Here is a 12,082-nt window from a genome sequence, read left to right on the forward strand (position 1 = left end):
CTGAGGCAGAACGCCAGAGCAGATGATAAGCCAAGAGCGATCCTAGTATATATTGGGAACTTTCTGCTTCGTCAATCTATCGCAGAAAAAGCAAGACCAGACTCTAAGAAGGCCTTCGAGGGGGGGCTTTTCTTCATAAGGCCAGACTTCTGCCACACTACCGTGGAACGGCGGTGGAGATTAAGACAGTTAATCAAACCTTTTCAGGATAAAAAGATGCAGGTGTACCTTATCAACCCCGCTCAGCTCAAAGTGATCCATCAGGGAAAGACTATATATTTCTCTTCAGAAATTAAAGCTCGGGACTATTTAAATTCAGTATAGTATTGTTCATTGTGTAAGGTGTAAGGTGCAAGGTGTAAGGTGTAACCCTCTAAATTAATAAGTCCCGGGGAGGTAGAATAGTGCTTGACAGGGGCTTCTGAGGGTAATATACGGATTTTCAAAGGTTTGAGTTTTTGGTTTGCTTTCACGGGTTAAACAGCCTACTAGTTGGCTTTGTCTTCGGGTTGTTTCTTGTAAATTTCATGGGAGGGGAAGGGGGGTTTCCAAATTTATTTCTTTGCTTGGATAAGGAGCCCACTGCTACGTTGCATCCATCACACGCACAGACCTAGTCTGCGCGCTCCTTCAGGGTGGGGGTCAGGGTCAGGGGTGGGTTCAGGGGGGGGAATAGTGTGGGGTGGGAGGGTGGGACAGGGGGGGTTGAAAACAAAAAAAAAGAAAGTTCATGCAGCTAAAGTGTATAGCGGTACAAATGAAACAATGGCAATGACAACGATAAAGGTGTCTTATCCGCATGACCTGTTCAGGAGAATACTCGATCGGATAGAACTATGGCTACGTCTCTTGCAGGGGTATGTCTAAGTTAAATGTTGTAAGTCTTAACATAGGTGGTTTGAATAATTGGAAAAAAAGGTGCAGGCTGGAGGAATATATCAAAATAATTAGGGCCGATATTTTATGCCTACAAGAAACCCACCTACCTTGGAAAAAAAGACACTGGTTAAATATAACGGGGTATGAAATTCTCTCTTGCTCCTCGCAAACATCAACGATAAGAGGGGTAGCAATTATTGGCAGGACAGGGTTGGGGGGGGGTAAAAGATGTAAGGCCGATATATCTGGAAGATGGGCAATATGTGAGATGAACATAGGCATCACTATATGCTCAATATATGGCTCCAACCTTGACGACCCAGCTGTGATGGATTATTTAGAGCTGGAGCTAACTAACTGGCCAGCACCAATAGTGATCTGCGGGGATCTAAACATCTCAGCAGATTTTATAAATGGCAACGGGTTGATAGATGTCTGGGGAAGTTTAAAGAAGGATAACCCGGGGTTCACTTATTTTTCACATCCTTTCAATAAATATACTAAATTGGACTATTTTATGATAACAGCTAACTATCTTTCTAATGTGGAAATAGCAAGGTTACCTAAGTTAATATCGGACCATAATCCCCTTGTCCTAACAATTGCCATTAATAAGCAAGGGAAAGAAGTCAGACCCTGGACTTTCGACAGGAAGCTTTTAGTGGACAACAATTATATACTGCACTTAAAAGCTTGGTCTCAATCATTCTTTGATGCAAATAGATATAGTGCTTCCCGCATTTCTGTTTGGGACAGTTTTAAAGCAGGTTTGAGAGGGGAGACAATTAGCTACACAGGCCGAATGTGGAATAGCACCAAGATAGAGAGGGAACGTCTGCTGGGTAAGCTGGCCAACGCAGAGGAACAACATAGGAAAGATGTATGTCAGGGGACTCAGAGTAATACAAGTTTAGAACGGCTGAATAGTATCAAGGCCGAAATTCAGAGACAGTTGGCAAAAAAAGCTGCTGCAGTATATCAAACCCATAGGGCTGGAATGTATGAAACGGGAGAAAGTGCAGGTAGGGTTCTAGCCCTGAGGATAAGGCAGGCTGTATCAAGGAATATCATAACTGAAATAAAGGAAGGGGACCAAACTTATAAGAAGCCAGATGAAATCCTTGATGTCTTTGGGAGATTCTATCAAGAATTATATAAAGAAGACTCAGAAATGGATGAGTCGGGTATATGCTGGCCGGAAATGGGCACTAAACTTATTCCCAGTGAGAGAGAAACACTGGAACGAAGCATAACTATCCAAGGCATTACAGGATTTAGCAACTGGCAAGGCAGCAGGCCCTGATGCTATACCCCTGGAGGTTTATAGATGTTTGAGTGAAGAAACAACACCTCTGCTTCTGGATCTATTCAACGGGGTCATGAACACCGGGGTTATCCCGGAATCCTGGACCGAAACTAATATTGTGGTCTTCCACAAGAAGGGGAAACCTAAAGATAGCCCCGGTTCATACAGGCCAATATCGCTAATCAACAGCGACAATAAATTGTACGCGAAAATCATGGCGACGAGGCTGGGTAGGATCATCGGGACCCTGGTCTCCCCCTGGCAGCATGGTTTCGTCCCAGGCAGAGGCACGACCGACCATATAAGGAGAGCCATCACATTATTTGATATACATGCTGCCGAGGGGGGGAGGGTCGCGATGACCCTCCTTGATGCAGAAAAAGCATTCGATCGCGTCAGGTGGAGCTTTCTGTGGAAAGTAATGGGAGATAGAGGTTTTGGTCCTATATTCTTGCAGGCAATTCGGGCTATGTACCATAATCCAACGGCTAGCATTCACCTTATGGGCAAGCACTCGGGGAAGATCTACATATCAAGAGGCACGCGACAGGGGTGCCCGTGCTCGCCCATTCTTTTTGCATTGTATATAGATCCTTTAATAACTCTTTTAATGAACAGCAAAATCAAGCCGGTTGTCACTAATGGATTTCAAACAAAGGTTCTTGCCTATGCGGATGATGTTGCCATAATAACCACGGATCCCGATAGTGCATTGACGGAAATAGTCAAAATCACTTCTGAATTTGGCAGATTATCCGGATATCGCTTGAATGTAGCCAAGACGCAGGTATTATGCACCAGCAATATAACTAAAATGGATAATAGATATATGGACTCAGTAGTTTACTTAGGCATCTCAATCAATGCTCAGCCAAGGGATATCATTAAAGATAACTTTGAACCACTATTGGTAAAGATTAAACAGGACCTGAGAAGAATAGACAAGCTCCACCTATCAATTATAGGAAGGGCTAATGTCATAAAAATGACTATTTTCCCCAAGATTTTATACAAATTTAGGTCTATCCCATTTAGAATAGATGACACAACGATTAAGGAAATGGAGTCCATCTTTATGAACTTTGTATGGCATTACGGCAAGGTCAGGAGATCTAATAAATTTTTGTCCCTTCCTCAGGAAAAGGGTGGGCTGGGAATGCCTAATCTCAGGTTTTATAATTGGGCTTGCCTCCTCACAGGGATGTCGGTACTCTTGTTCCCCGAGGATATTAGATATAGTCAGGAAGATATCTCCTCTATCTACCATCTGGCACTCGGGAGTGAAGTATATGGGATACTGTCAAGGAATCATGACAAGCGTTTTTTTAAGACACTCGGCTATAAGGTACTAGAAGATATCTGGGGGTTATGGTCTTCTATAAATAAAAATCAGAATATCCCAAGATATAATCAGCATACGTTATTGTGGAATTCTGATCTATTTCCGCATTTGAGTGAGGATGGTCCTTGGAAACACTGGGAAAGGCAGGGAATCACTACACTTGGCCAGGTAATGATAAAAGATGTTTGCAGGCCTCTCGAATTGCTGAGAACACGATTCTCACTATTAGGTGGTCAAGAATTCAAATATATGCAGTTGGTTAATATAATTAAATCAAAAAGACCTTGCTTGAATATATCTAAGGGATGCGCTCTACTAGATTATATGAAAGGCGGTGGTCGCAGAATTAAGGAATTTTATGGGCTATTCATGAAGAGTCTCCCAGATGACCTGATCAAGATAGAGGAAAGCTGGGCCTCTAAACTGCATGACCCAGACATCGATCTTGATAGAGCAATTGCAATGGATAAGAGGTTTCTGCGATCATCAAATCTAAGAGCACAGCATTTTAAGACCCTTTTTAACTTATATTACACACCTGCTAAACTGTTTGAATGGGGTAAGAGATCAGATCATAACTGTCCCAGGTGTGGTAATGGGCCAGCAGATGTATTGCATATGTTTTGTAATTGTGGAAAGCTGGTACCCATTAAAAAGGAAATTGAAAAGTTTTTAGAGGGGCTGCTAGCTGTCAGAATAGACCTATCCCCTACTCTTTTAATACTTGGTTGTGACGCAAAGTTGGGCCTGAGTATAGAGACAGAGGCGCTGGTTTTTATATCGATAGCCGTTTTCAGGATATTAGTTGCTGCCGCTTGGAAGGATGTTGAACCCCCAACCTTTCAAATGTGGATCTGTAGGCTGTTGGGGATTCACAATATTGAGTCAGAACTGTATGCCCTCAAAGGAATTAAATCCAGAGAAATGGGCCTACGGATATGGGCACCAGTGGCTAGGTGGAGGAAGTCCAGGTGTGGCACCCTATAGTTTATACCGCGGGTTGGCTCTGACTATGATCCTAATGGCTCATTCAACCCCGCCCTTTTCTTCTTTTAATTGTCTCCACTTGTAAATACTGCCTCCCGCTATTGGTTGTTTCTACTGTATGTACTATGTGTATTTATGTATTTATCAATATGTATACTCATTTATTACATATTGCTGTTTTAATGTACACTATGCTGCTACGAACTTTTCAATAAATAAAATTAAAAAAAAAAAAAAACAAAGCTGGCTAGTCGTCTGAATACTTGATCTAGGAATAATGGAATAGGATTTTGGTTTGATTTAGTTGATTTTCGTAACTGGGCCCAAGAGGGACAGTCTGGGGCATTTGTATTGTGCCGCTAGAGTTGAAATTCTTGGACTGATGCTAGACAACCCAAAGCGAAAGCATTTGCCAAAAAAGTTTTCATTCATCAAGATTGAATGTATGATGTTTGAAGACGATCAGTTATCGTTGTAATTCTGACCATAAACGATACCGACTAGTGCTCTAGGGGTGTTATTCCGTTGACCCACTAAGCAGCTTTCCAGAAAAAAACTATTTGGGTCCAGGGGGAGTATAGTTGCAAAGCTGAAACTTAAAGGAATTGACAGAAGGGCACACTAGGAGTTGAGCCCTTGGCTTAGTTTTACTCACCACAGGAAACCTCTCCCGGCTAGGACACGGAAAGCATTTACAGATTGATAGCTCTTTCTCGATTCTGTAGGTGATGGTGCATGGCCGTTCTTAGTTGGTGGAGTGAGTTGTCTGGTTAAATCCGATAGCAAACAAGACTCCTCCAGGCTAACTAGTTATGTGACCCACAGCCATCAGTGTTTAATGTCTTAGAGGGATAAGTGGCGTTCTGACACACTAGATCGAGCAATAACAGGTCTGTGATACCCTTAATGTCTAGGCTGCATGTGCACTACACTGAACAGATCAGCGTGTGCCTACCCTTCGCCGAGAGGTATGGTTAACCCTCTGAACTCCCTTCTTGATAGGAATTGGGGACTGCAATTATTTCCTATGTACGTCGAATTCCCAATAAGTGCGGGTCATAAGCTCATGTTAATTAGGTCCCTGCCTTTATACACATCACCCGTCACTACTACCGATTGGATGGTTTAGTGAGGTGTCTGGATTGGCCCTGATAGGGTCAGCAACGGCCCGGGCAGAGTGTTGAGAAGTGATCAAACTCGACTTTCTAGAGGTAGTAAAAGTCATAACAAGGTTTCCGTTGGTGAACCTGCAGAAGTATCATTGATGGCAGAGAGCAGCCAGAGCGTCTGTAGGCACCAGCCCAAAACCCTCAGCCACCTCCCAGACAGAAAGCAACCTATAGGCACAGGGTCGGGCCTTCCCCTTGTGGGCTTTCGGCCGGTGGAGCAGTCTGCGGCTTTTGAGTCAGTTAGACAAGGACCGGGCATGGGGCGGGCTTCCCTAAACAGGAGCACCCATCCGACGTAAGCATGAGGGACCGGGGCACCCTGGCACCTCTAGAAGCACCACGATGGAAAGTCCTTCTAAGAAGGACCACCCCGAAGGCCGTGCTGACCCAGGCTCTCCTGTGCCCCATCTTGGCTCATACTGGGTTTCAGGCAACCAAGGAGAGGCCCTTCTTGTGCGGCAGGGCAGCCTGGATGAAAAGAAGCCAGGTGCTTCAATTGGTATGTGCCCGGGCGAGCACTGCGCTCCGCCGATAGCAGACTAGTGGCAGTGCACCGAATAATAAAGGTCAGTTGGGGAGGAAATACTTTTTCATACCGTGCAGCGAAAGCCTGGAACAGCCTGCCTGCACATATTAGGAAGGCAGAGGAGCTCCTCTCTTTCAGAAAGGGGCTGAAGACTTGGTTATTTTGGGATCAAGCCCCTTGTACTCCAGGTGACTCAGCTAATGGAAGGGGCAGGGCACAATCCCTTGCAGGTCAGCAGGGGGGCCAGATGGCCATAGCTGGCCTCAGAGCACACAGCCACTCTCGTCATCAGTGGACTGCCGTCTGACTGGGGCCTGAGGACAGGGTTGTTCTGCTTGTCCAAGGCCATCTGGGAATATAGCATGTTACAACGCATGCTAATATAATGCATACCATTACAACGCGGTCGTTACAAATACCACGTTGTTAGTATGCAATACCTTTACATCGCAAGTCATTAAAACGACTTGCTGTTGGGGGCACGGTGGATTTAGGGATAGTAATATTTACTATTCCTACTCCAGTTTGCGCAACAGCAGGGAAGGTGTTGGATTTTATATGCAATACCTTTGCGCACCCTACAGCAAGTCATTGTAATGGCTTGCGATGTAAAGGTATTGTTTAGTAACAATGCGGTCATTGTAAAGACTGCGTTGTAATAGCATTGCGTTGTTTTAACAGCGTTGTAAATGCTGTTTCCGCCATCTGGTCACTGGGTTGTCCTTGGCCATATCATCACCAGGCTGGCCAACCAAATGGCCCTTGGGTTGGCCGACCAGAGGGCCAGCAGGCCAGCCTACTGGGCTAACTCCAACTTTTGTCCCCTTCCCACGGTTCTGTGAGCCCCCATTTTGTGAGAGCTAAATTATCAAGGTAAATTAGCTCTCTGGACTGGCCTGTTAAGAGAGGGTGTGGGTTGGGGCTGGGCTTAACCCTACTTGGCTCCCCAGGCCTGGGCTCCAGGAAGGTACACACCCAAGGCAGCACCCTGAGCCCACGGTATGGTGGTGACAGTTACTACCCAAGGCGGGGTGGCTGCAGACCAGGGAAAACTCTTGTGCTCCCACACTGGGTTTGGGGTAAGGAGCAGAGATCATCCCTGCATGATGGCCCAGGTCCGGGGCGTCGAGCTAGAACACGGGCCCAGGAGATCTCCGAGAAGCCCTCAGCAGATGACTGGGCCTGGTCTTGAAAGGCACCAACTGATGTCCCACGCCACCCAGGAGGTACTGTCGGCAAGCCCGCTGCAAAGCTTACTGTTCTCCTAAGAACGAGCAGGGCCTGGCAAGAGGAAATTCTCTCTCCCCTTCTCCGGCAGGGAGAGAGGCTGGTGTCATTCCCTCAGTCAGAACCCTGGCAGGACCCCAGGCTCCATGCACCAGCCCTCGGTGCCGTCAAGCATATGGTCGCGGACACAGTGATCTGCCCGGGGATGGTCCAGACCCGACTCTGGTCGATTGGACATAGTTAGGCCTATTTGGCAACTGTGTGCTGATTTGTTGGAAACACCTGACCGTGGCCCCGGTCAGGGCTTTCAAGTCACAGTGTGGACAAGACAGGCCTCTGCAGGGTCAAGAAGCCGGCAGGCTAGGGTCTGTGAGTCCACCAGGTCCCTGGGCTCACTTCCCAGCCCGCCATGTTGTAAAGGGAATGCTGCCAGTGCGTGGCTGGGTTGAGAGAATCTGAACGCTTCCCCGGAGTCCCCGCTGGTCCATGGGGTGGGCGCCCCCATCCAGGCTTCAGTCTTCTATCCTGCCGCATCGCAAGGGGCCCGTGACAGAGGTCTCGGGGGCCAAGGGAGGCTTTCCCTGCTTGGCTGGGTTCAAAAGCAAGGACCAGTGCCAGGGCTCCGGCAGGTCCTGGAGTGGAAACCTCCGTCTCACTCACCATTGTGTGTCCAAGCAAATGGCATGGGATCATGCGGATCCGGGGATGCCTCCCCTGCGTGGCCAGGTTCAGAAGCTCCAGCCAGGCCATCGGGGAGGGCGTTCCTGTCCTGGGCTCTGTCTTCCACAGGCCTTGAAAATCTTAATAATGTTACTAGACCTACAGATCAAGTAACTTGAATAAACTCCATATCTTGTGCCTATTTCAGAAATACACAGGTTTCCTTCATACCTATTTTTCGCTTTTAATTGCTATATACCCGGTACACAATGAAAAACCATTGCAAGGTGCAGCTCAATTATTAGCTCTGGGTTCCTGGGGTTCTTGGAGTACCTACAAGCCTTACATATCCTGCAACCAGAAGGGTCCAGCAGACGTAATGGTATATTGCTTTCAAAAATATGCCATAGTTTGTAGGAGTTACAGATAAAAAACTCATACACAAAAGCCTGTTCTTTTTCAACTCAATTTCAATATATTTTTTTATTTCATCTGTTACTTTTCATAGGAAAATCTTGAAGGATCTACACATTTTACCCCCTAGCTGAATTCAAAATTGTGTCTACTTTTCAGAAATGTATAGCTTTGCCGGATCTGCCATGGGTTTCATATACACTTCTACCACTATCTGGAAGGAGGTTGTAAGCTCAAACATTAGGAAAATGTGCTATGTCCCAGTAAAATGCCAAAGCTATGTTGCAAATGTGGTTTTCTGATTCAAGTCTGCCTGTTCCTGAAAGTTGGGAAGATGGTGATTTTAGCACCGCAAACACTTTGTTTATACAATTTGCAGGAAAAAAACTGATGCTTTCTTCTGCAGTATTTTTTTTCCCCATAAAACCCAAATGTAGATCAAGTCAAGTCAAGAAGTCTTTATTCGATTAGTTCATCATAAAAGACATAAAATACAATATATACATAAAAACAGATAATACAATGATTAAATCCTTAGACAAGCTAATCTGCTTCTTGTACAATTATACAAAAATTTACATATAGACTCATAGGAGACAATGCATCATCAGGTTAAAGAATGCTAGACAGTCACCTATTATTAATATTAATAAACCTGGTTCTAAGCACCCAGGCCCACCCGAGGAATTTAGCGACCCCAACCACAATAAGCGGATCCAGGTTAGTTTTTAACATTCTGGTTGCTTCTACAGCCAATCTAGTTCCTAGCTGCCGACATACAGGTTTTAGCCACTTGGCTCTGGGGGCAGAATATAACGGGCACACATACAGTAAGTGATCCAGACTTTCCCTAATATCTTTGCATTTTGGACAAAAACCCGACCTTTCAGTTCCCCATTTTTTAGTAAACTCCCCAATGGGGAGAGAACCGCATCTAAATTGGAAAAATAGTTTGCGGTCCAAGGGTTTAGTTATGATGTCCCAAAACCCCTCTAACTTGGGTATGTCCTTGTGCACCATAAACAATCCAGTAAGGCTATTAGGATTTATTTCCGTATACATATTGTGGGTCACCCATTCCCAATAACAACTTTTGAGATCCTTTTTGGAGGGAAAATTGGCAGTCTCAGGCGAAAGCCACAAACCGCCATGGCCCAAAGCTGATAGGATAGTCTTAAGGTCTCTAAACCAACCTATTTTTAAGGCACCAGGACTATTTTTGACCTCCAGACAGGCTGCTGCATAATGGTGGAGTTCTGGCGTTGTCCACAAACGGCGCCAGAATGCAAGGGGGCGGAATCTTGCTTGAGCCTCCACCGATTGACACCCTAGATCATACAGGAGGGGTATTATGGGGGTCGACTGTGGGAGACCTGTAGACAGTCTTATGAATTTGTTTTGGGCAAGTTTTAATGAGTTCAAATTGCTGCCCCCCCATAGTTCCGCACCATACAAGATGGCTGAAAGAACCTTACCACCATAGATCTTGATGAGCGGGGACATTGGCCTCGTAAATGACCCTTTATGTTCTTTAATCAGTGCTCCGCCCAACTGGTGATGTTTCAGGGTCATAAGCTCGATCTGATGGGTCCAACTCAAGGTGTCACTAAAGGTGACACCCAAATATGTGAAGTGTTTGGTTTGCTCCAGGGGGATATCCCCCATGGAAACCCTTGCATTTATTTGGTTGCGCCCCCTTAAAACCATAAATTTGGTTTTGGAGACATTCACCTCCAGCTCATGATCGCTGCAGAAACTCTCGAACCTTGACAGTGCACTTTGCAGGCCCTGTCTGGTTCTTGAAATTAAGAGAGTGTCATCAGCGAACATGAGCAGGGGGATTCTCATACCTGCCAGGGTTGGAGCATCCGTGGAAAAGTTGTCGTAGTACTTTGTAACTCTGTTAATATATAGAGAAAACAAAGTGGGTGCCAAGACGCAGCCTTGCCTGACACCCTTTGCCACAGGAAAATTCTCTGTCACCTCACCCGGTTTGCCCCATCGGACAAACGCAAATGTCTCTGCGTGGAGGTTCACTATAAGGCGCACCAAAGTTGGAGGCATGCCCATATCTAAGAGACAATTCCAAAGCCCAGCCCTCGGGACAAGGTCGAAAGCTGACCGAAGATCCACGAAGGCGGCATACAGATTACCTTTGCCCAAGGTAACCGTCTTCCAGTGCAGAAGCATGAAACGAAACGCTTGGTCCAGGGTACTCACACGGGGTCTAAACCCAGCTTGGAGGGGAGTAAGGATATTAAATTCCTCGATCCAGGCCTGAACCCTTGACAGAACAAGCCTACTGATGATCTGCTGGACCGCGTCAATTAAACTGATCGGCCGGTAGTTCGAAGGAACCGACCGATCTCCCTTCTTAAAAATGGGCAGTATTTCAGCGCCTGCCCATGAGCCAGGGATCCTGGCGCCCATAACCAGCGCATTTGCCAGACGTACTAAGTACGGTACCCATAGGTCTTGGTCTTGTTGGAATAGATCCGCTGGAATACAGTCTGGGCCGGGCGCTTTTCCCCTAGGGATTGCTTTCAGGACTGATTCTACTTCTTTAGCTGTAAACACAAGTGTATCGTTGGTAATTGGCCAGCTAATGGAGTCTTGCGAGGTATCAAGACTTCTGAATTGTTCTTCAAAAAATGTCACCCATTTCTTTTGTTCGATGGATGCTGGGCTAGGGCGATCATCCTGGGACTGGCCCCACCTAAGGAGGTGCCAAAAGTGTTGAAGGTTCCTGGCGCCACAAGCCTCAGCTAGGAGGCTCCAGCGCTCATCGTCCCAGGCAGCTTTAGCCCGAAATTTAGCAGCTTTATAAGCCTTCCTACAATTTTTAATTAAGGCTTGGTTCTTTGATTTCAGGGCCTTAAACAGAGACAACTGGGACTTTCGACAGGCATCATTATACCAGTTTGCAAGCTTATTACCCTTCCCCCTACCCCTGTTGACAACAACCAACTTAACGAAGAGAGTTTTTAGGGACTGGAATAAGCCATCATGGATATCTGTGATTTTAGTAATTGTCGTTTCCTGGTTATCACATTTGTCTATCTCCGTAAGAGAATTTGAAACCAAGATCCTAATTTTTTCACGTGCTTCAATATCCACAGCAACCTTTGGCCAGCGCACCCTCCTCAAATCATTTGTTAATACTACAGCCTCTTGTACAGGGTTAGGCTGGGGATTGACCAGCCCTGCAAAGCTAAAATCCTTTAGTTCCGCTATTAGTGGTTCGTGGTCACTTTCTGGACGCGGCTTAATTGACATGTCCTGAACTAAATGCCACATTTTAATATCAACTAAGATATAATCAATGCGACTACTATGTCTACCATTAAAAAACGTATTATTGCCCACCCTATCAGAGGTTACGCGTCCGTTGAGGGCACGCAGCCCCCAATTTAAACAGAGACCTTTAATAAATGTAGCTGCCTGGGACCACTTAGTAATCGGGGGTAGGTCGAGTTGGGGAATCCCCCAGGTCAAATCCTCGTCCTCTGTCAGTAAACCATCCTCGATACCTAGCGGTTCAAAACAGGTATTAAAATCACCCATAACAACCA

General features: G+C 45.9%; 1 protein-coding gene and 1 pseudogene across 1 annotated transcript in view; one reads left to right on the forward strand and one right to left on the reverse strand.

Annotated features, from left to right (window-relative positions):
- ANO2 (anoctamin 2) overlaps positions 1 to 12,082 on the reverse strand; it is a 1,767,324-nt gene that overhangs the window by 971,433 nt on the left and 783,809 nt on the right. The gene's annotated exons all lie outside the window — the stretch shown is intronic.
- Positions 4,601 to 5,778, forward strand: LOC144777002 (18S ribosomal RNA; annotated as a pseudogene).

This window comes from Lissotriton helveticus, chromosome 1_1 (assembly GCF_964261635.1).
Source record: "Lissotriton helveticus chromosome 1_1, aLisHel1.1, whole genome shotgun sequence".
Taxonomy (NCBI): domain Eukaryota; kingdom Metazoa; phylum Chordata; class Amphibia; order Caudata; family Salamandridae; genus Lissotriton; species Lissotriton helveticus.